The sequence below is a fragment of the Anabrus simplex genome, chromosome 1, assembly GCF_040414725.1.
Source record: "Anabrus simplex isolate iqAnaSimp1 chromosome 1, ASM4041472v1, whole genome shotgun sequence".
NCBI lineage: Eukaryota > Metazoa > Arthropoda > Insecta > Orthoptera > Tettigoniidae > Anabrus > Anabrus simplex.
In genome coordinates this window covers 1317430684-1317456248 of record NC_090265.1, presented here as the reverse complement: position 1 = coordinate 1317456248, position 25565 = coordinate 1317430684, and positions in this window count along the sequence as shown.

The following is a 25565-nucleotide window of genomic DNA, read 5'->3' as shown; positions in this document are numbered from 1 at the left end:
GATCGAGGGTGCGAAATATAAATTACGGATACTTTAACTACCTACTCAGAACTACAAATGATCTGAATACAAGAATCAGCTGATTTTTATTTATATTTCCTTGACTACACTACAGCCCTTGTTCACAACTGTAGCCAACAATGCAATATTTGAATATGTAGAGCGACAATAACCGATAACAATACAACGACTTCGCCGGTGAAATAATGTATATTCTGTTGAAATCCTTTCTTTAAACAAAATTTACAACAGTATCGCGCTATTTAAAGAAGTTATTACCTTCGTGATAGGTGAAACAGTTGAACTGCTATTTGAAATATCGGTACCCTGTCAAATGCCTGCACTAATATAACCGCTGCCGAAGTTACGACTCTTTAACATCCCGTCTTTTTAAGTATTTTATCAACAAACGTACTGATATTTTAATAATAATAATAATAATAATAATAACAATAATAATATTTCTTCTTTCACGCAGCTTCAAATTACAGCTTGTAATCTAGCGAAAGCCTACGGAACTACTCAGAGTATAAATTGTAAATAAACACCACTAATCTCAATTACTGCAAACAAATACTAAACACCAACATTTGTGGAACTAAATGTATCACACACACACAAAAATGGCTAAATTTCTACAACTATTAACTACTTTATCACTGAGATAATACAGAGCTCATGGAACAGCCAACCACTCGCTAGCGCATCCAACAATGGAAGTGGTTAGCAAGATCCCAGATTTGTCCCCGATAGAACATATGTGGGGCCAGCTCAGACTTCAGTTCCGTCCCAGAGCCAGTATCCAGGATCTCAATGATCAATTACAACAGTTGTGGGCCAGCTTGCCTCAGGAGAGGGTACAACGGCTTTATGGCATCCTGCATCCTGGCCAGAAGGGGTGCAACGTCATACTGATAAGTGGGTTGGTAATGCCATGTTCTTTGTAAATTTGACTCGATTTCGTAATCACTGAAATAACATCACACACCCTCTCAACACTTCTGACTACTATATAGTTGATTATTATCAGATGATATTTTGTTTAATTTTGTAGGAGATCTGTCAAATTATAAAACAATCGTTAAGATAGGACCCAGAGCACTAACGTTACCACCAATAAAGGCGATATCTATCTACCCATATCTCTATATATAATTATATATCCCTAACATGATCCAAGTTCTATCACCTCTATTAATGCACAAGACTTCAAACCAATTGCACATGTTGCATCTTATGATAGGATCTCGTTCGTTCGTTCGTTCGTTCGTTCGTTCGTTCGTTCGTTCGTTCGTTCGTTCGTTCGTTCGTTCGTTCGTTTTGGATAAAAATAAGTATATACCAGCGCGAAACATTATTTTATGAAAATACATACTACGTCATCAACTGCAAGTCGCTGTCAATAATTGACCAATTGACGAAACCCAGGTCTCTGCATCTAGGAAAGGTGTAATATATAACCACTATATCTTCGCTGAATCTGAATACGTTCTTAATTCAGGTAGCTGTTAGAAATACTTAAAGAATTGTAAACGGGTGGTGTTGAGGAGAGCTGTAGGGATTTTTTTACCTCATTTATTTCACTCGTAACATTTCGGCTCCATGGCTAAATGGTTATCATACATTTTTATTCCCGGCCATGTCAGCGACTAAAAACTTCATTAGTTAATTCCTCTGACTCAGTATCTCTCTCTCTATCTCTCTCTCTATCTCTGTGTGTGTGTGTGTGTGTGTGTGTGTGTGTGTGTGTGTGTGTGTGTGTGTGTGTGTGTGTGTGTGTGTGTGTGTGTGTGTGTGTGTGTGTGTGTGTGTGTGTGTCGTCTTCAACCTTTAGAGTACATAACAGGTAGGGTCCCACCATCACAGACGCACAGGTCACCTATAGGTGTCAATTAGGATGACCTAAATATTGGGGCTGCACCTTAATTAAGGCCATGGCCGCTACCTTCCCACTCCTAACTCTTTACCATCCTTCCGTCGCTAAACATCATCGGTGGGTTAGTGCGACGTTAAACAAGTAGCAAAAAATAGGAAGACCTGAACCAGGCCTCCCCGAAAGCAATACGCCATACTCTTAACGTGTGTGTTTCTGTATTGTGATGAAGAAGGATTGAATCTTCTCCAATGTTTGCCACAACGTCTGACGCGTTCGATCAGTTTCACCAATACATTGGTGAGTTAATATTTTCAGTAATATGCAGGGACCTGTACAAGAAATACACATTATTTTAATGGTACACTGTACAGTCAATAAAACTTCATTCTCTTCTATTTTTGTACAGGACGCTGTTTCAAAGATTCATCTCATTTTAGCTGTTATCCAGATCAATTACCGTTGTCATAAAACACCCATTTCTACCAAATTTGTTTACCGCAATCAAACAAAACTCATTTCCGAAGTAAATCTCAAAACGGATTGTTTCCGGAACTCTGTTACTGTAATATAAAATGCGCGAAATAAATGACTTCATCTGACTTTGCGGTAGAGTGGGTAGAATATTACTGACACCAATAAAAGATACCCTTTGGAAAAAGAATTCCCCTCATTCAAAAATGTATTCAGAACGGCGTTATCTAGTACAGAGAAATAGTCATTTTCAACTTGTTTCACGTCTCAAGCATGTATTTGCGAAAATGATTTCCTTAACAACGGACTAAAGTAAGATGTGATATTTCTCCGCGAACACAGTATGGGAGATTTGTGCTGCATTGCAGTCCATTCTTAACTTACTCCCTCTTAATATTTTGTATAGACGATAACCATACGAATTTTACAAACAATAAGTCAGTAAGTAAGTAAGTAAGTAAGAGTTAATTTCTTCTACAAGTTGCTTACGACTGGGGGCAGCATAAAATGCACAATAAAAAGTACACAATAAAATGAAATGAATAAACTACACCATACTGATTTTGGATATCAAGCGAAGGAAACAGTAATAGTGGCAATGACCCCTTATATTAAATTGATAATGAAGATTTTCCAATAATACTTTTGCTAACGATAAATATAAGAAAACATTAAAAACCTATTAACGTAGTAAATTTAGAATTAAATTAAACCACCGTATTTCAATAATAATAATAATTATTATTATTATTATTATTATTATTATTATTATTATTATTATTATTATTATTATTATTATTATTATTATTATTATTATTATTATTTCAGAATGAGTAATCAGAGATTGACCAAAATCATTCTGAACCTAGCTCTATCAATGAAAGTAAAAACGATTGGCTTCTCGAAGTTGGAAAGGATCTTCAGGAAATAGGCATCACGGATGACATTGTGTTAGACATATCTAAGTTCAGAAAATCAGTCGACAATCACCGCTTTAAACATCATCCAAGCACTACCACCAACAAAACTTCGTCAGAAGATCGCAAGAAAAGCCACAGCGAGAAGATGAAGAGATGTTGGAAGAAGAAAAAGGCAACGACATGAGCTAAATAAATTCAGTTGCGCTCCTTAGTTGGCCATAGCGAAGAAAGAAGAATAAAATATTATTATTATTATTAATAATAAAGTAAAGGTATACGGTAATGGTTATCTAAAGAATGGTGTTACAGTGGAACTGATATTTCAGCGAATGAAAAGTTGTACATAAGAATAAATATCATTCCTTACCAATTATCCAAATAATTATCGCATTTAGACACCATATGGACGTCAACTACTGCAAATAAGGTCATTCCTTCCGTAGTCCATTCTATATCTAATAAGATTACGTCACGTGTAGGATATTTTACCTACAATTTCTACACGCTGCAAGAGATAGAGTTCATTCAAACGTCCAATAACTGTTTGAAGAATATGCCAAACTTAAACTGAAATTATATGCAATTATTGTACGCATGTTTATGTACAATTTGTAGGACATATACGATTGATTTCCAAATGCCGAAAATACCCCCTATAGAATTTACACACTCAGACACGACGTCTAAAACAGCGTACCAACACCCAAGTTGTGAGTACTATTTGCAGAACGTCGATGTCGCCTTACAGTGCCGACCCGCTCAACACCAGCATCTTTCAGTGTCTAGATTATGTTACCTGCAGAACACTAGTTGCCTGGTATACCACCCGCAGAACTCGCAGACCTCAAACTTACTGGAGTATACTACCCGCAGAACCTCCACTGTAGATAACTTGTATCTGCATACGTTGTACAGTAGAAGCATTTTTCAGTGTGCAAGAGACGTTTACTTCCGCACACCGTACTGAGGCTTATTGTGCAGTTGTACATAGTATGCCACCCATAAGATGCTAATGTCTAACCATTGTTTCATACATAAACCATGCACATCAGCTCCTTCTGAGGATCACTGGTAAAGTATCGGCCTCGGGATCCAGAGATCGTGGGTTCAAACCCGGCGAAGTTAGTCGGATTTTTGAAGGATGGAAGAAATTCCATTCGACACTCCATGTCGTCGATTTCGGCATGTGAGAGATCTCTGGTGACATTTGATGTTTACCCGACTAAAGTACCCGTACTTAAAACTCAGCAGTACATCACCCGAGATAGATCTGGTTTACTCTGTCATCTCGTAGAGTAAACCGAAACGTAGAAATTGACGTACAGGCAAACTATACTGCGTAAATTAAAATGCCTCTACGTAGTATTTGACTGTGGGACCATATTATTAGTAGTAGCAGTAGTAGTAATAGTAAATACACTCCTACATACAGGGTTGGTGAAAGAAGGGTATCCGGTCATGAAACTGGGCTAAACCTGTACAAAGAGCCAATCCCAGTAATTGTACAGGTTTAGCCCAGTTTCATGACCGGATACCCTTCTTTCACCAACCCTGTATGTAGGAATGTATTCACTATTACATGTTTCTGTAGTGGTTTGTAGTTTGTAGTGTGATATGTTGCATGCAAATACGGAAATACTTCAAATTTTTTATTTGTCGATAACATCAGGAAATTGGTGGGATATCCCTAAGAACGAAGCCGAAAAATCTTACCAGTTCCTGCTTATGATATTGTGTCAAATACATCTCAGTGGGTAGTGAAAACGAGGTAATTCTTTGCCTTTTACTGCCAATTTCTACAACAAGTCATATTTAGTACATTCGGCTCCTTGGCTGAATGTCCAGCACACTGGCCTTCGGTTCATAGGGCCCTGGGTTCGATTTCGGCCATATCGAGATTTTAAGTGCGTAGAGTTTATTTCTTCTGGCTCAGGGACTGGTGATTATGTCTATCTTAATACTCATCTTCATTTGCCGACCCTACACAAACGAAGAAACGTTGTTTTTTACGATTTGCTTTACGTCACACTGACACAAATAGGTCTTATGGCGGCGATGGGATAGGAATGGATTAGTAGTGGGAAGGAAGTGGCCGTGGCCTTAATGAAGGTACATCCCCGCCATGTGTCTGGTATGAAAATAGGAAACCACTCAAAACCATCTTCAGGGCTGTCGACAGTAGGTTTCGAACCCACTATCTCCATAATTTAATAGAAACGTTGTGTTGAAGAGGAAAATATTATTATTATTATTATTATTATTATTATTATTATTATTATTATTATTATTATTATTATTATTATTATTATTATTATTATTTATGAAGATGGACTTATCAATATGGTAACGAATCATCCACGTCTATTCGGCGATCAGCTTTCTCTAGAACCGATTAATTTTTTCATATGCCCTCATTTTAGGAGTCATCTTCCAACGCGATCATCGACCATGTATACTTCATGCACTGACATATATTTCATGGCCAGACAAGCCTTTGTAAGAGTGTTATTGAGTATTAGCTGCCCAGTGGTCTAAGTGTAGAAAGCCTGCCTATTATCCGGAGGCTATGAATTCGACTCCCACGCAGATCAGGGATTTTTACCAGGATTTCAGGAATGGCTCGGAGTCCACTCAGCCTACCAGAGAAGCTACCTGACGGTGAGATAGCGTTCTTGGTCTAAGAAACCAATTCATTGGAACAACACCACATTTTCCTCTTTCCATTTCCTTGCTTCTACAATAGTATCCGTGTTACTATGAATTAACTTAGCGTCCATTGGTTGAAGCCAGTTTACTGATATGCTTACAGTTACACATTCAAAATGCCGACCTGCTGTGCTGATTCTATGCCATATCCAGAAAAACACCCCAGTAACAAGTCATTATTCCAGGAGGCACTGCTTAGTGCTGACAAAAATTATAACAATATGTTTACACTACATCGTTACCAGTACTAGACTCTTTGCATTACTCGAATACAGTGATTATCCGTTGAATATTTCCGTAGTTAAACCCAAGAAAAAATAAATCATTTTAGGAAGAATTGTTCAGTGTTCATAAGAATAACATAATTAGACTTAAGCCATGCACTAACTCTACCGTTATATTCCTTATATAGATCGAATATGGTCATAATCCTTTGAATACCCTCAGGAAATTATACATCATTTTAGGACATCTTTTCAATGGTGATAACATTATTATCATCATTGAGATGCCACAGAAACTCAAACACTCGATTCAGTATAAGAAACTAATAACACAGTAATTATCTGTTGTACTGTCATTTAAGCCCAAGTAAACCCAAGTAGCTATAATAACTCAACGGGACATTGTTCATTAGTAGCAAGCTGGTATCATTATGATTATGTCAATAACCTTATAAGTTATGTGTATCGAATACAACGATCCGTTTCATACCTCTAAATTCAATCCAAATAACTAAACAGAATCCTATATTATATAGTATCATCACCATGATAACATAGCACTTATACCATTGCATTCAACAAACAAAAACTACCACATTGTCCCCTTACTACTCAAGGCAACGTCAATTAATTTAATATTTCGAAAGATTTAATCGGGTGAGCATTGGACAACTTGGAAAGCACCTTGAATAAGTTACACAGCTCCAGCATGTGCCTGGAGTGGAAATGGAAAATCACGGAAAACCATCTTCAGGGCTGCCGACAGTGTGGTTCGATTCCACTGTTTCCCGAATACTGGAAACTGTCCGCACTTAAGGGACAGCAGCTATCGAGCTCGGTCAACACAGTTAATAAACAGCGTTTCAGTAAAGAGCAGGGCGTAGCACTGACGGGATTAGAAAGTAATTCAGGAATCCTTCACCTCTATTTAAAATCTAACATAAACTCAAATTTTAATATATTGGTATCAAACGGAGTTGGGCATCGCTTCAGTGAGTTCCGTCCATGGCTGCGCTGTCGAATGGGTTTACGTTGTTAAGTGTTCCTTTAAACTAGTCGTAATTCTGAACAATTAGAACATTATCGCAGTTTCTAGAAAGGTCATGAAATCAAAAGGCGGGAAGTATATGAACTAGAATCTTACTGGTAAGATGTAAACAAGTCTTCCTATTATGAACAATGAAAAAATGAAATGTAGTATGGCTTTTAGTGCCGGGATATCCCAGGACGGGTTCAGCTCGCCAGGTGCAGGTCTTTCTATTTGACACCCGCAGGCGACCTGCGCGTCGTGATGAGGATGAAATGATGATGAACACATACACCCAGCCCCCGTGCCATTGGAATTAACCAATTAAGGTTAAAATCCCCGACCCGGTCGCCAATCGAACCCGGGACCCTCTGAACCGAAGGCCAGTATGCTGACCGTTCAGCCAACGAGTTGGACTTTATGAACAATGTCTAGCTATGACGAGAAGACCAACGTCATTTGATCGTGTCCACAATCACTTTACATCAATATGGACCTATAAGAGAAATTACTATGACTATTATTCCAAAAATAAGCTTCGTGAAACTGTTATTTAGAAAATCAGATACAGGAACAGATACAGTGTTAATATAGGGCGTTCAATACATTATGGGGGAAAACGTGTTACAAAAGTTTCCTACTGCCATTTACAACCGAGTTAGGGAGTTTTCATTATAAAGACAGGCCCCTTTTCCTAATGCCATGCACAATCGAGATTTGATTATAATCTAGAAATACAGCGTATAATGGATCGAGATACGACAAAAATAATAGGATCAAAGTTGTAGATCTCCCCAAATTGAGCTACGATTCCGCTATCTGTTTTGTGATACGACGTACCGTTCAGCCACCAATTACCCCGAATCGAAGATCTGCACCGTCATTAAAATTACATTCATATTTCGATATTTTTCGGGGCCAAAAAGTTGCACATTTGAACAATTTGGAGATTTTCTTCAAAGGAAAGTCTATCCAGGTTTCGGGATTAACACTCGCATGCATACATACATACGTGCATTCATACATACCTACATACATACATACATACATACATACATACATACATACATACATACATACATACATACATACATACACACATACAGATAGGACTGATGGCGACGATGGGACAGGAAAGGGACAGGCGTGAGAAAGAAGCGACCGTGGCCTTAATTAAGATACAGCCCCAGCATTTGCCTGGTGTGAAAATGGGAAACCATGGAAACCATATTCAGGGCTGCCGACAGTGAGATTCGAAACCACTATCTCCCGGGTGCAAGCTCACGGCTGTGCGCCCCTAATCCCACGGCCAGCTCACCGAGTACAATTAAATAGAAGTACGGCATGAATATACAATTAAAAATCTATGAGTATTTGAATACATACTAAGAAACTAACAGATACTAAAGAGACAGCCAGACTGACGAATGCGCGCGGCAAGCGGGTGAATTATACCTCAGTGTACACGACCTTGGCAAAAAAAAAAATTGTACCCCTACTTCCCTTCCTCACAGCACGTGCAAGGTTTCCACTACTGGCCGTAATGGTATATAAATCGGTTAGCCGCGACGAACGGCATTTTGTGCTTATTTCCGCCAATAATTATGTTACTAATTAAAGAAAATAAAGGAAATAATTAGCAGATAGGACAACAAGGCTTGTACAAATAGCTTTTTTTCAATAATTCCTAGTTCCAGGTGGCTAAAGTGGAATAAAACTCTAATGTTTCCTCCACAAAGTGGAGGAGGGACAACTGTCCCCGCTCGCCCTCCCTCCCTAATCATCGGCTACTGTTTGTAATACGCCAAAGATGCAGATAAGAAAACCTAATAACTTATGAATTTATGCACGTGTAGACATTCCACTCTATCGGCGAAATACGTGTGTGGAAGACATACGTCTGTTTGGAGTTTCGGCTGCATTCCGACCAGGTTGTCCATATTAAAATGATGTATGTGTATTCGTCACTGCTGAACACACTAGCCATTGCCGATATACAGGTAGCAAATATAGTGTGACTGTGCCATACACCAGCTAAGAACTTTTCGGTGGAAAACGAGGTTTACTAATGTTAAGGGTGCATTAGACCCGTAGCGCTGAATAGCATGCTGCGAGCGACCTCCCGGTTGTTATCTCTTCGTATTCCGACGTAACCTGCCTGCTGGTAGTAGTGTCCCGGTGAAAATCAGTTAGTAGGCATCCCATTCACCATTTGTGCATGTGGGACATTTATAAGTAGAAAGTACGGTGCTCGTGAGCCGCCTAGTATAAAATGCCAGGAAACACCTTACGGTGTGAAATCATGGGCTATACTCCGCGGTACTGTTAAAATATTAACAGCCCTTTCAGTGCTATTCGAATAAGATTGTAATCTCCAACGGTATTCAGCAAATATCGCGCAGAATGGCACCATGACGTCTCTCTCGTCTTCTGCGCAAGGAACAGCCACAAGATTACAGGAATTATGTCGAAAATGACATATAATATATGTCACTTCCCTGCTGGCAAGCAGCCATAGACGTTGCCATGGTAACCGGTAGGTTCGTTGTCGGTCTATCGGCCACTCAATACAACGCATGAAACCCGCATAAAGTAGTATTTTTCTCCGTCATTTGAAGAATAAGCGAAATTTTTCTCATAACAAAAGTTGTTTAAAATGAAGGGACGTTTCACACATAGTCCAAGGATTTTGCAGAAAATCAATAGCATAAGAGAAATAGGAAGGAAACTGTTGTGCTTTCACTATAAACCCCCTATCTATTCAGTGATTTTTAAATCATATGCATTTCTAAACCTTCCCTTGGATGAGTATACTCTATATGTTTGGTAGAGATTTACCAGGCCGCTTCGCCGTGATGGTGGAACAGATGGACAAGCAGGCACGAAAGCTAAAAACCACTGATACGGTCTTGAATTGCTTTAAATCGGATACATATCTGAAAAATCGGCAAGAAAACGAAATTAAAGACAGCGGGACTCCTAAAACATCATTTATATACATATACATATATATATGTATATACACTTACGAAAATGGAAATTGAAACACCATGAAGGCATTGGTCGTTTGTGTTGATTTTCAAGATATGGAACGATGTCATGTAGGTATGTAAACGATCAAAGTTTCAGATCCATTGGATTGTTGCTACAGGCCTCCCCACGTGATTGGTCGCGGAAGAATCAACTCCAGTATACGGACTCTGGTGTAGCGTAGTTGAATTGCAGTCTGTGCAGTGAAGTATTACCCGTCAAACATGCCTCGACGACAGAGAAGGCATGTTGCTATCAACAACTGTCGCCGTTTGAGAGGGCTGGGATAATTGGGCTGTGTGAGGCTGGATTATCGCTAAGGACTGTCACTGCACGTGTTGGTCGACAGGCATCTACGGTACAACCTGTATGGCAGCAGTGGCCAAATCAAGGTACCCACACTCGTAGACCTGGCACAGGCCCAGCGCGACAGACAACTGTGAGAGAGGATCGCCGCATCATTCGGATGGCCCGGATGGAACCCCATGCAACAGCAGCACAAATTCGAGTAGCTGTAGCACCCCACGTTACACAACAAACAGTTGGTAATCGCCTGCGTGCAGCTGACTTACGAGCCCGTGTCCCTGCAGAAGGTGTTCCATTGACCCCACAACAGCGACGTGTAAGGCTGGCCTGGTGTCGAGAAAGATCGACGTGGGTCGATGAATGGCATAGGGTCGTCTTTAGTGATGAATCGCGCTTCTATCTTGCCCGCAGTGATCGCCGAAATCGTGTGCGCCGACATACCGGGGAGAGGGGCCACCCAGATCTTATTGTCGAGAGGCACACAGGGCCAACACCAAGCATTATGGTCTGGGGAGCTATTGGCTTTAATGTGAAATCACAAATAGTGCTTGTTGAGGGCACTATGACTGCTCGACAGTACGTTGATAGGGAACTCAATCCAGTGGTTGTCCCTATGATGGCGGACATTGCAGGACAATGCCCGGGTTCACACTCCAGAGAAGCTCTCCATGACATCACAACCTTAGAATGGCCCGCCAGATCCCCGGACCTCAGTCCTATTGAGCATGTGTGAGGCGTGGTGGGTCGACAACTGGCCAAGCGTCCTCAGCCACCCACAACTCTGGAACAACTGATCCGTGCAGTGCAGCAAGCATGGGCCACAATTCCTCAGGAAGCGATCCAGGGCCATATTGACCCCATGCCTCGACGAATTCATCAATGTATTGCAGCTCGTGGTGGACACATCCTGTATTGATTGTTGTCCAAACTTGCGGTCAGAGGGACCTGAAAGTGTAATCATCGAATCACAACCGAACACTCCTACTGCATGTTCAATTGCAGCAATGTAGCACCACTCCTTCTGGGTGTTGCAATTTCCATTTTCTTCAGTGTACATTAGTCCATATGTTGAATTCCCTCCACATGTAGTCTATGACCTTCATCTTTACGTAAAAATCCTTGGTTGAAGACAATGACTAGAGTTCGTCAATTTTAAATTCAATTCCAGTTGACTGAAAATGTGATTTTTTATTTCCCCATTTCGAAATCCGTGTAGTAAATCAAACATTTCAACCTCTAGAAATTTAAGTTATCCTTGAAGATGTTCTTGTAGCCAACTATTAAATATGAAAGCAATAAATTCATAGTTGTATCACCCAAAGCTTTATTATACAGTATTCCACACATCCGTATTATACATGGGTTTGATAATGGACACGAATAGTTTAATTATATTAACTAAAACAGATGGTAAATGCATAACATCTGCTAATTTTCACATATTGTTTTCATCTACCTTAGTTGCGATTCTTGAGTGATCGCTTTCTGTGTACGCGATCCTCAGGTATCGGCTAGAAACTCCAATACAACAGACAAAGCCTGTAAGCTGTAAGTGCCTTCAATTATGATAGTCTCTCTACACTCCATGCTGAACTTCAAATCAACCACAGTTCATTTGCGCATACAACAATATATCAACAGAAACATCGATGTATTTATATGAAAATCACTGAATGTGTTATACTTTTATATAAGGTTTATAAGGTAAATATTCCGTAAATCGTATTTACAATGCTCAAACAAGCCTCGAAAACTTTCAACCTACTGTTCTGATCCTCGAACATGGTTTTCAATCGAAAGTAGTGCCGTTGTAGTTTCGTATCAGAGTTTTGAACACGCTTTGTTTGTCAAATTCACGAGCAGATATGTGTAAAGGTATGGTTTTGTGGGAGTTATAATCATTGCAATGATTTGGGCCTAGAATTGGAATATTTGCCTCAGGACTTGATATAACTCGATACTGAAACCATAATCCTACAAGTTCAAAAGAACCACCGCGAGAGAGATTAGAGCCAGAGGGAGGGAGGAGAGAGAACTCATCTTGTTGTAGAGCGAGTTCCTGAGTAAGGTTTAGATCCATGTTCCTTGTTTGCTTCTCTGCGCGTCACGTGATCCGAACGCCGAGCTAGAGAGGGAAACTTCGGAACATCTCGGAAATATGCATTGGTATTAATTGTTAACAATCATGATCTAAAGATATTTCGGCCTACTATTAGAAAGGGAATCATTATTAGAAATTATAAAAATGATAGGCGAAATATCACCTTACATTGAGATAAACGGATAATTAGAGTATGTCCATGAAATTAGTTCCTGGGTCGGGTTCCAGAGTGGAATTAACACGTGTCAAAATCACCTCACCAAAGCTGCAGGAAAATTAGCTATGAACTTTGATTAATTACGCCCACTGAAGGAACGAAACAAATTTGTAAATAGCCCCATTGTGATCAGTGGAAAGTGAGGAATAACTGGTGTAAATTAAAAAAAATAGGTCCAACAGTGTAGGAACTGATGTGGCGTTGTGCCATAATAGACGTGTTTTCTAGCCACCCGGGATTCCTAATGAATACTCCGACTGCTGTGTAAAATCTCAGTCTGGATTCACCAGTCCGAGGGAGCGAATCTGTGCTAGTCGTCATCAATAAAATAACTTGTAAAAACTTTAAGAATTGTGATTTCGAAAGCCGTATTGGCTTGATAGAGAGGGTAGAAGAAGCGATTTTTTGGAAATATTCAAGTGAAAACCCAGTATAACGAATAACTGGATCATATTAGTGCGATGGGAAATGTAGCCAGTACTAAAGTTTTATGAACTTCTGTAGAAGAGAAAAATTAAAGTCCGTCTATTCAGTTACAAGAAACAGTTGATCCGGATTTACTGGTTACGGTTAAATACATCTGAGTCACTGAAAGGCGAGAAGAGGCTTATTTCTTCACACTGTTACGAGATAAGACACACCTGGTCAGGCAGGAGTAGTGTTGTGTTTGCCAGCAATCGTCAGTTCCAAGAAGTTTTGTTCTGCATTTCCTATTGAGCGTCTCGTGAGGAGAGGCAGAAGTGTATTTCACGTTTATTTTAAATGTTGTCCGTATAGAATTAAGAGTATTTTCGCATCAAGACATGTGTAGAATCTATGCAATTTTAAGTAAATTTAGGAGAATAACCATATTAAAGAGGCATCCCATGTAAAAATGTTTACAATCAGCCTTATGATGATGGTCTAACGAGGAGAACCCGCCAAGTATAACAATCAGATATCCCAGAAATTTCGCACAGTGAAGAAGGGATCGAAATAAGTTAACACACGCTTTGGCGTATCCGTAGACACGGTCGAAGTTTTCGATGTGCTTTATGTGCCTTTCAGCGCGTGCAAAGTAAAACTGATGCGGCGGGGCACCGATTATCGCCGCGGTTTCACACTTTTGGACCCCGTGTTCAAATCTCAATTAATTGTTGTTGGTTTTTTATCTATTTATGTCCTTTGGCGATTACTATACGAATGTTTCTTATCAAGTTAGTGGATACAAGGACATTATGATGATTGTAAACTCCAACTGAATTTCACAAAAAAAAGTGTTAAATATTTATTATGTATAGCCCATATATGTATGTGTTATTTTTCAGGGATTACAATCTTTTGTAAGTTCGTTCTTATATTAACACTTCAGGGAGATACGGTGAATTCCCTTGGATGATACCGATAGTAGAAACATTCGAAACATAGAAATTTCCCACACTACGAGCATCGCGCGGAAGCATGTTTGCCAGTTATAATTGTGGGTGGGAATATCTCTCGGGACAGAAACGTCGATAATATTAATCAAGATTTCACATGCTGGCAATGAGTTCGCGACAAACCACGAATGACGTATATTTTTTTCAAAAACAGTTTGAAATAAGTTGTTTCATTCATTTACTGATATTTTAAAATTCACTTACCAGACAGAACATAAACGAATAAGGACAACGACACTTTAACATAGCCTACATTGAACAAAACCTTTCGTGTAGCAATCGTCAATGCACAAAAGTAAATAAATGAAACAAAAAAACAATTCATCGGGATATGAACACGGGGTGCAAAAATGTGAAGCCGCGGTGAAAGCCACTGCGACGCCGCGTCGGGTGAACTTGCTGCGCGCTAATAGGTACATAAAACACGTCGGAAACATCGACCGTCATTTTCTCCGAAACGGTCGAATGTCTACGGATAAGCCGAAACATCATGTTCGCTTATTCCGGCCTCTCTTTCAATGAGCGAAGTTTCTTGAAAATCGGGTTGTTACACTTGGCGGGCTCCCCTCGTAAGCCAGATGGAGGCACATGTAGACAGGACCACTTCACATCACCATTGCAGCTACAGGTCTGTGCATTTATATCTATATTCGTAGTTGGATTGTAAATAGCTGTCCTCTTAACCTGTAAATAATCATGACACAATGTCATATTTTTGCCTGTGCTAGTTGTCAGAGTCATTTGTGTAATGTTGCGTGTGAAGTATTTTAGGAGTTCCAGTAGGTGCGGTCCAGGTCATTTTCGTAGTCACGAAGCACGTAAAATAATCTTCCTAAATTTTGAAGATAACTGTCATAGTAAAAATCATTTAATTTTTTTACGCTGGTTAAACTTATAGTAATAACAATATAATAGTAGTACTAATAGTGATGAGATAATAGCAATAATAATAATAATAATAATCATAATTATTTCAAAAGTAAAATCGTGACGGCGATAATATATTTAATAATCACGTTTCATAGATCAATGCGAAGTCAGTATTGGAATTCAGTGAAGTTGTAACATCTTGGAAATTATAGTCAGTGTGTGTTAGTGACAACGTGTATTTAAGAACTAGAGTTATGGCATTTTATTCCTTTCTTGAGGTTTGGAACAATTTAGGATTTTTTTTTCTGAAACGTATTGGGTTACGGGATGACTTGTAATTAAAAATCATTCGAGTCCTGAGATAAAGAAATCAATTTAAAAGGGAATATTTAATGAGTGAAAATAAGGTTTTGAGGCAGGATGTGCTAGATGAATTCCCTGTAGTTTGTGAGAATTAGGAGGAAGTTTTGAGGCAGGTGTTGCTGAGAGAAGTCCCTATATTTTAATGAGGAGGAAATTTTGAGACATGTTGTTGGTGGACGCCCCTCCTGTGTTGAAGGTTGACGTGTGATAATTAAGGGACAGGCTGTGTAGAAACGAAACCCCTGTAAGATTCTAGATTCTCATATACATTGCTTATGTAACAACATAATGATTGTCGGTTCTAAGTGAGTGCATTGTGATGCAAATTTAAGCACAAGTGATGTCCATCCCATGATTTTGTTTCCATCAGAATCGCAAGTTAATTTAATTTACGTCCATGTGACGATTTCCTGTAACGAGAGCGAGAATTTGTTCAGTAACCGACCTCAAGAATGAATGATGTTTCGATGCACTGTCAAGGTAGCTAACTGCCATTTGGAGATGTAGTTCTGCTTTTATTCAACTTCACGTTAAGAATAGATAGCGTTTTGGAAACACTGCAAGTTAGCAAAGCAGGGTTGGCAGATTGTGGAAAGCCAGTGTGTAGAAGTTTAATGCGCACGTGTTTAATATAAGGTAAACTTCATTACTGTAAGTAGTTTGAGTCGTCACACCTTGGATGTTGACATTGTAGGCCGTTTGGATCACCATTGTTTCCATCAGTTACACACTTAACTTCAAGTGAGTGATTATTGATGTGAGTTTTCTTTCTTCTTTCTTAATCCGTTTACCTTCCAGGTTTGAGTTTTCTCTTGGACTCAACGAGGAATCCCACCTCTACCGCCCCAGGGCAGCGTCCTGGAGCGTGATACTTTGGGTCGGGGTGGAGGACTAGTACCTCGTCCGGATGGCTTCACCTACTATGCTGAACAGGGGCCTTGTGGAGGGATGGGAAGATCGGGGAATCGGCCGTGGCCTTAAGTTAGGTACCATTCCGGCAGTTGCCTGTAGGAGCCGTGGGAAACCAGGGAAAATCACTTCGTGGATGGCTGAGGTGGGAATCGAACTCCTTCTATTCAGTTGGCTACCCGAGGTTGAGTGGACCCTGTTGCAGCTCGTACCACTTTTCAAATTTCGTGGGAAATCCGGGAATCGAACCGGGTCTGCGGGGGGGGGGGGTAGCTAATCACTCTAACCACTACACTACGAATTATGTGTGAGATTTGAGTTTACCTTTTTTTTATTGAAACGTTACTTTGTTGTTGGATAATTTAAGATACAGTTAGACTGAACCATCCGTATGTAAACATTATTTTATTTTCATTCGATAGTCCGGGACATCGTAGACAATTAGCATTAGGCTTAACGATAGGATCAGGACATTATGCATACATTTTATGTTGTAGAATAGTTGTTTTTATTGATCATTTCGGACCATGATAGTGCCAGTAGTAGTGGACTTAGACAGCGAAGGTAATAGCAGGTCTTATTTAGGTCATGTTTCGGCTTTACTCTTACCAGCTGTGTTATGTTACGATTTGTTTTACGTCGTACCGACACAGACAGGACTTATCGCGACGATGGGATAGGAAAGGCCTAGGAGAGGGAAGGAAGCAGTCGTGGCCTTAATTAAGGTACATCCCCAGCATTTTCCTGGTGTGTAAATGGGAAACCACGGAAAACCATCTTCAGGGTTGCCGACATTGGGGTTTGAACCCACTATCTCCCGGATGCAAGCTCACAGTTGCGCGGCCTTAACCGCACGGTCTTACCAGCTGTAAAGTGATTCCCAAGTAATATTGCAACAGCGGCGGTGTAAATGTAAGGGTTATCCCACGTGAGAGTCTGGCTAATAAAAACTGGCCCCTACCACTAAGCCGCGTGCATTCAAGTTCGACGACCTTTATTTTGCTTTTCATATTCCTTTTCTTTTATGGATTTAGTATTTGTGCATATGATGGTCTAGGACAGTGCGTTGTGTTTGTCAATTGGGTTTTTATTTTATTTGGATTAAACTCTACGAATGCCGATTCGATTCGTCAACTCTTGAGGATTATTTTTAGTTTTTATTTTCGCACGTCGTTAATATTATTTAGGCAAGACGTTGGTCTACCGTTATAGGTTGTAGTTGTATTTTAAGAGGACAAGCGTAGGTAGACAATCTTGTAGCTGTAGTTGTAGTCCGTTCATATGGAAGGAATGCCATGTTAACTTCAGCAAGCTGTGGGCTTGTAATTTGAATTAGCTTCCCTTCGTTTAATGTTTATAACCTGAATGTTGATTCATTAATAATATTTTTCAAGTGATTTAACACTTTTAGTTACCTTCAGTGTTTGGCTTTTACCGAGCTCGATAGCTGCAGTCGCTTAAGTGCGGCCAGTATCCAGTATTCGGGAGATAGTAGGTTCGAACCCCACTGTCGGCAGCCCTGAAAATGGTTGTCCGTGGTTTCCCATTTTCACACCAGGCAAATGCTGGGGCTGTACCTTAATTAAGGCCACGGCCGCTTCCTTCCCACTCCTATCCCTTCCCTGTTCCATCGTCGCCATATGACCTATCTGTGTCGGTGCGACGTAAAGCAATTAGCAAAAAAAAAAAAAAGTGTTTGGCTTTTCTTCTAAACGCAAGATTACATAAACTTTTTTTTTCTGCATTGCAATTTTCTTCCTTCTAAACAAGTAAAGTAAGGTCCTCCTGGATCAACTGTTGTTGGTTCCTTCGGAACATCTGTTTGTGGAGATGCACATTTTATCATCCGGATTTAACCGTAACTTAAAGAGTATCATGCGATGACAACACATGGTGCAATTTTCTTTTATATTTTGATGATTGCTTTTCACTTGTAATAAGCACCAGGCTTTGAAATAAGTATTTCATAACCGACCCAGAGTAAATGCAACTTATAATAATAATTTCGTGTGGCTATTTCTAGCCGAATGCAGCCCTTGTAAGGCAGACCCTCCGATGAGGGTGGGCGACATCTGCTATGTGTAGGTAACTGCGTGTTATTGTGGTGGAGGATAGTGTTATGTGCGGTGTGTGGGTTGCAGGGATGTTGGGGACAGCACAAACACCCAGCCCCAGGCCATTGGAATTAACCAATGTAGGTTAAAATCCCCGACCTGGCCGGGAATCGAACCCGGGACCCTCTGAACCGAAGGCGGGTACGCTGACCATTCAGCCAACGAGTCGGACAATGCAAGTTAATTTGCTTCGATTAAGGATTCATTCGGGTGATGTTCCGGTATCGAATAGGATATACGACTGGTGGATAACCTTAATTAAATGTAAACTTGGAATTCCATGTGTGAAGACCAGATTTTCTAGAGATAGTGAGGGTTAACTCTCTGTTATCCTTAGGAGTCAGTATTACTCGATTTTCAGATTTTTGCGCTTTCTTCCTGGTTTTTGCTGTCTGCATTCCATTGTGTTTCAAGAAATGTTGTAAGACTTAACTGTAATCGTTTTAAGATATTTTCAATATACTCCTCACCGAATGTGACTTAACTGGCGAAAAACATCAGAATTTAATATTGTTTTTCATTGATCAGGTTTTATTATGAATTTAATATTAATATATTTCAGTAACCATATTTTGCCTATTATTTAAAGTATTTTTTTTTGCTAGGGGCTTTACGTCGCACCGACACAGATAGGTCTTATGGCGACGATGGGATGGGAAAGGCCTAGGAGTTGGAAGGAAGCGGCCGTGGCCTTAATTAAGGTACAGCCCCAGCATTTGCCTGGTGTGAAAATGGGAAACCACGGAAAACCATCTTCAGGGCTGCCGATAGTGGGATTCGAACCTACTATCTCCCGGATGCAAGCTCACAGCTGCGCGCCTCTACGCGCACGGCCAACTCGCCCGGTATTTAAAGTAGTTATACTCTCCTCTGAACCCAGTCGACCGATCGGTGAAGTGACAAGAAAGAACCCGGAACGCCCCAAGATTTCAAGAGTTGAATGCTCTACCGGAGCAGCTGAGGCAGACGACTGACGGTGGGCGGGTAAGTGAAGGGTTCAATACAACGTATCATCGTTGTATAGCTTCCTTTCTTACTTTTTTTACGTCACACTGACACAGATAGGTCTTGTGGCGACAGTGTGATAGGAAAAGTCTAGGAGTGGGAAGGAATCAGCCGTGGCTTTAATTAAGGTGCAGTCCCAGCATTTGCCTGGTGTGAAACTGGGAAACCATGGAGAACGTCTTCAGGGCTGTCGACAGTGGGATTCGAACTCACTCACAGCTTACAGCTGCGTGACCCTAAACGCATGGCCAACTCGCTCGGTTCTTTATACTTCACAGGCGAAGTGGTAGCAGTAACCATGCTCAGAAGAATCATTCGCATCTATCGTGAAACGGATTAGATCGCTGGTTCACGAAAGGGGGTTCGAAGGTATTGATGAAGGATATGTCTTACCTCTCAGTGCACTAAATAATTATTAACTTCACATCGTGAAGTTGAAACATTGTCTCCGATTTAACTGATGTTATTTTAGTTTTTATGTTATATCTATGAATATATAAATGTATTATGCTACTGCGTCCGGATCCCTGGCTGATTGGTCAACGCAGCGGCCATCAGTTCACAGACCCCCCGGTTAGATTCCCAGTCGGTTCGGGAATTTTAACTGCGAATGGTTCATTTATTCTTCTAGCTCGGGGACTTGTTTTTATGCTCGTCCTCTCCCGATACAAACTACACACTACACTACCAACAACCTCAGAGACAACCACTAGTGATTGGCGTCGAGAAGGGCATCTGGTCGTAAAATCTGTCCAACATAGTGCTGACCACAAAAATGAAGAAAAGATCCCGGAGTGAGAAGGACTCTGTATGCTTTTCTATAACACTGATAAAGTAATTAAACGTAGTACCGGTATGCAATTATGACACTTGTTACTTAAAGGGGCCTACCATATAGGTCATCGGTCCAACATGTAATTATACGAGTGAATATAGATCAGTTGCGTGGCATTTGTGAGTTATCACTCAGATATGGAAGCAAAATCTAGCATGACCTCTTAAGAACAATATACCGCGTTCTCATATGTCCCAAACCCGATGGTAGACATGCGAAAATTCTCTTTTATACACATTGTCCAAGCTCTCTATCGTAACGACTCTGTTAGATTTAGAATAATGTTTATTGTTTCAATTTCCACCCTTCAATCAATCAATCAGTCATCAATGATCTGCATTTAGGGCAGTCGCCCAAGTGACACACTCTCTATCAATTGTTTACCTAGCTTCTTCTTAAACGTTTTCGAGAAACTTGCAAGTTTATCGAACATTTCCCTTGATAGTGCATTCCAGTCCCTTACTCTGCGTCCTGTAAATGAGTATTTGCACCAATTTGTCCTTTTGAATTCCAAGTGTATCTTCATATTACGATCTTTTCTACTTTTAAGCTCAAGCTTAGTCGTCTACTAATGTCATTCGACGCCAGCTCTTCACTGACAGCTCGATACATACCACATAGTCGAGCATCTCGTCTCCTTACTCCCAAGTCTTCCGAGCCTAAAGTTTTCAACATTTTCGTAACACTACTCCTTTGTCGGAAATCGCTCAGAACAAACCGTACTGCTTTCCTTTTCATCTTTCCCAGTTCTCGTATCAATTAATCCTGGTGTGTGTCCCATACACTGGAAACATACTCTGATTGGGGTCTTACCAGAGACTAATATTCTCTCTTTTACGTCCTTACTACAACCCCTAAATACTCTCATAACCATGTGAAGAGATCTGTAACCTTTCTTAGCAACCTCATTAATATGATATCTAACGAAGACCATTCCTTATATCACCTAGGTACTTACAGAGTTCCCTATGAAGTACTAACACCCCCCGCAAATTTAATAATTAAAACTGAGAGGATTTTTCCTCTTGGTGAAAGTTACAACATGACTTTTCATCCCGGCTACCACCATGCCATTATCCGCTGTCCACCTCATAATATTGTCTAAGTCCCCCTGCAGTCGCTCACAATCCTGCAATTCATTTACTACTCTGTACAGTTTAACATCATCCGCAAATAGCTTTATCTGTGATTCCAGTCCCTTAATATCATTTATATACATTAAAAAACCACAAAGGTCCAATAATATTGCCTCGCGCCCCTCCTTCCAGCCCCACCTCTTAATCATTACAGGATCAGATAACAAACACTTTACCTACTCTAATTCTCTGAGTTCTGTTTTGTTAAAATGTAGCCACCCATTCAACCAATTTCTTATCTAGTCCAATAGCCCACGTTTTCGTTAGTAATCTCCCATGTTTTACCCCATCAAGCTTGTGTTCCCATTCTTGACTTTCAGGAGAACGGCATCCTCTTAATTCTTCTTCATTAACAGGATGGCAGACTTTCAGCTTAATCCCATGAGATCTCCAGCGCATCAACCAATAATTCCCTACTTCAATCTACTTCGCCCGTGTCACATGCTAAAAGCCAGAAGGTATCGTTTTTGTAAAAATATAAATGCTTTTTGCACTGCAATTCTTCAGCCCAGTTATCGCACTGTCGTTAATATTGGCATTCATCAATGTTTCATGACAAAATTCATGTTTTCAAAGTGCTTTGTTATATTGAAATATTTTTACAATCTATTTCCGTGACGTTTTAGAACATAAATCACTCATCAGGATACGATTTATATCAATCTCCTTGTAAATAAATATTATTATGAAGTTCTAAAGAAAGTATATTGATGAGTTCCAAGGGTAAAGTTGATTTCACTTTGAAGAATCAAGGAAATTTATGTGTCTATATTCAGGTTGAAGAGAATGAGATATAAATAATTGTAAGTACAAAGAACCGAGTGAGTTGGCCGCGCGGTTAGGATTCCGTATGTATGAGCTTACATTCGGGAGACGGTGGGTTGGAATCCCACCGTGGGCAGTCTTGAAGAAAGTTTTTCCGTGGTTTCCCATTGTCACACCAGGCAATTGCTGAGGCTGTACCTTAATTAATTAAATCCATTATCGCTAACTTCCCAGTCCTATCCCTTTGCCATCCTTGCGTTGTTGAAAACCCTCGGTGTGTTAGTGCGACCTACTGTAAACTACTAGCAAGAAAAAGTACAAGAACTTCATATCCCCCTGTGGGTTAAGAATACATCCACGGTATCTCCTGCCTGTTGAAAAAGCCCCTAGCTTGACCCGGTATTGCTTGTGCTAGGTTCCTCGTTTTCATCTTTACTGTCTGACCTCTCGTCGCTCCCGATGGTATAAGGTAGGATATCTTTCATTTTTACGCCTTCGTGACCCTTCCCTTTCTTTTTCCGATACTCTCATTCTTCGAAGGGTTAGAGGTGACAACGTCCCACTCGCACGAAAAGTTCGAGCCTGTTTATCACAGACTGTTTCTGGATCAGTGAACATCGCTCGAGGTTTCATTGAAATGCCACAACGATAAATTCAGCACGATGATTCAACCTCTCACCGCAAGGTCCTCGTGCTTTGAGCGCTCGATTACGCGAACTCAGTACATTTCGGAGTGCCGTAGCGAGTGAACGCGTCGACCGATTTAAAAGATTCTGCTCTCGTTACGTTCGCATATAGGCTTATAAATATAACTGGCATTATAGTGAATACAAATAGAGTACTATCTGCGCCTAAAGAGAAGTTGCGGCAGCTTTAGGTACGGCACAAGTAACAGATACTACACTCTAAGCTACAAACATTGGCCATGACGGACAGAGCGAACTCTCTGAAACAGATGTATGTTCACTATTAGCATGTTCATGTGCAGTAATTAGAATAAATGTGTAACCAAAGTACAATTATTGCACTACCACTTTTAAGCTTCAGAACAGCACCTCATTTCGCAAGATTCGCCGCGAACGGAACAGATGTTTCTTGTCAGGCCTTAAGACTTGAGGTAGGGACATGCGCGGCAGGCACCGTTTACGCCGCAAGCACGCGACTTCTCGTCAGACGACCATAGTATGTGGACAAGAGGCTGTGATCACTGAAAATTAGCAAGAAAGTTTTTTAAATCGTCGGCTTCACCGTCTAAATACCAATTTCGACCTGGAGAACTAGTATAAATTCACCTTTAAACCCAAAATGATTGAGTACTCTTAATTCAAGTACTTTCAAATATGGCTAGACTCAGCCGAGAACGAACCCAGCAACATAGACTTAAAAAGTAAGTGTTCTGCCTTCTGAGCCACTCACTCCGGCAACTAGATACTGCTAGGAAGCGAAGAGACGAGAATTAAGTCCTTGCTGCTAACAGAGATGGAACTTTCAGCTTTCAAGATAGAAACAGAACGTTTCAACTACAAAGGCACCGAGACGATATTTATTATTTTTCAGTTTATCTGGATATTAGAAGACGTCAGCGTCTGGCTCCTTGGCTGAATGGCCAGCGCTGAGGCCAACAGTTCAGAGGGTCCCGGGTTCGATTGTCGTTCGGGTTAAATATTTTGTCCGCGCCTGTCCACGCGGAGACTGGGTGTTTTCATTTGCCCCTAAACACATCTTTCATACACACACATACACACACAACACAATATAACGCACTACCAACCATCACATAAACATGTAGTAGAGAATATATCCTTCCAGAAAGAGTCGGCGTTAGGAGGGACATCTAGCCTGTTCACATGTGGAGGACACTTTGCACCTTCCACCCTACTAAAGTGTGAGAAAAAATGAATAAGAATGAATGAATTAATCAATTAATTAATGAATGAATGCACGAATGAATGAGCAATGTTCTCTCCCAATCATGGTGGACCAGCAACGGGGACAGAGTATTCGTTTATTGTAATAGTACCAAATGCATGAAATTTGTTTTTAGACTACTAAGTACTAAAGATATTCCGACTAAAGAAGTGTTAAAAATAATTAAAATATAATTTACTGATATGCATTCCATAAATACGAGGGATGCTTTCGGGTCTGAATACCCGAGAACAAGTGAAACCCGGCTCATTGCACCAATCCGAGGGCAATCGCCAGCAGCGCCATATAAGGTAAAAAGTAATAACATTTTTGTTTGTTTTAAGGGAACCACAACTGCAAAATTGTTATTAATAGACATGTAAACAGTTAACAATGAGGAAAGAAGAACTTTTATAATAATATTATTAATTTTGTATGTATGGAAGTTCAATAAAATGATCAAAACAGTAGGAAAGTGAGCAATAGGAACAAGTTACAATAGCAAGGTTTAGCATATTCACTATCATTAGTGTCTTTCCACTGGCATTCAAGTATTGCACACTGAAAAGCAACTTGCACTACATTTCTAAACGAGACCTTCTCCCTGCTTCCACAGCATGCTGTTTGTCATGCATGCTGAATCATAGGTTGGTATACTGGTAAACACAATTGATTATAAATGACAGAATGCAGCTTTAAGCTGAAGTGTCTATCATAAAGCTTGTGTTAGTTCTGATCTATTCGAAGTCTCTCAAAGTCTACCAGTCTTCTGAAACTAACTTTTCTTACTGACGGAAAATGTACACGTCCAAAGGCTCAACATGACAGGTTAGTGGTATAATCTTTATAGTGATTCATTTTTATCAGGAATTGAATTATACAAAACCTTTCCATATTCATAACCACCTCATGAGCCTAATAGTAGAACTGAGTTTGACTTCAACATCTAGAGCCAAAATTTGGGAATTAAATCTGGCAAGATGCGTCTTTTAATATTTTATGGCACTGCAGGCGAAATACACTCAGTGCTTTCTGATTGGTGCAATGAACCGCGTTACATTGTTTCCGAGTGCTCAGACCCGGAGGCATCCCTCGCAAGTCAAATTCTAGGATACCTCCTCAAGTATGTCCTTTCTACAAATTATATGCATGTTTTCGCCTTGTTTCGATTTCTTTTGCTCTGTTAATATTACATGGTTTTGCTGTTTTCCCCTGGTTTAATAAGAGAAGAATAGGAGGAGTCAGCTACCTATCATAAGAAAAATGCCATGAAATCAGCTAATTATGTTATTATCTCAGTTGTTCTCGTTGGTGGTGGTGGAGGTATAATGTAGTTGTCGTCATCGTTTCTGCTTTGTTTCTTG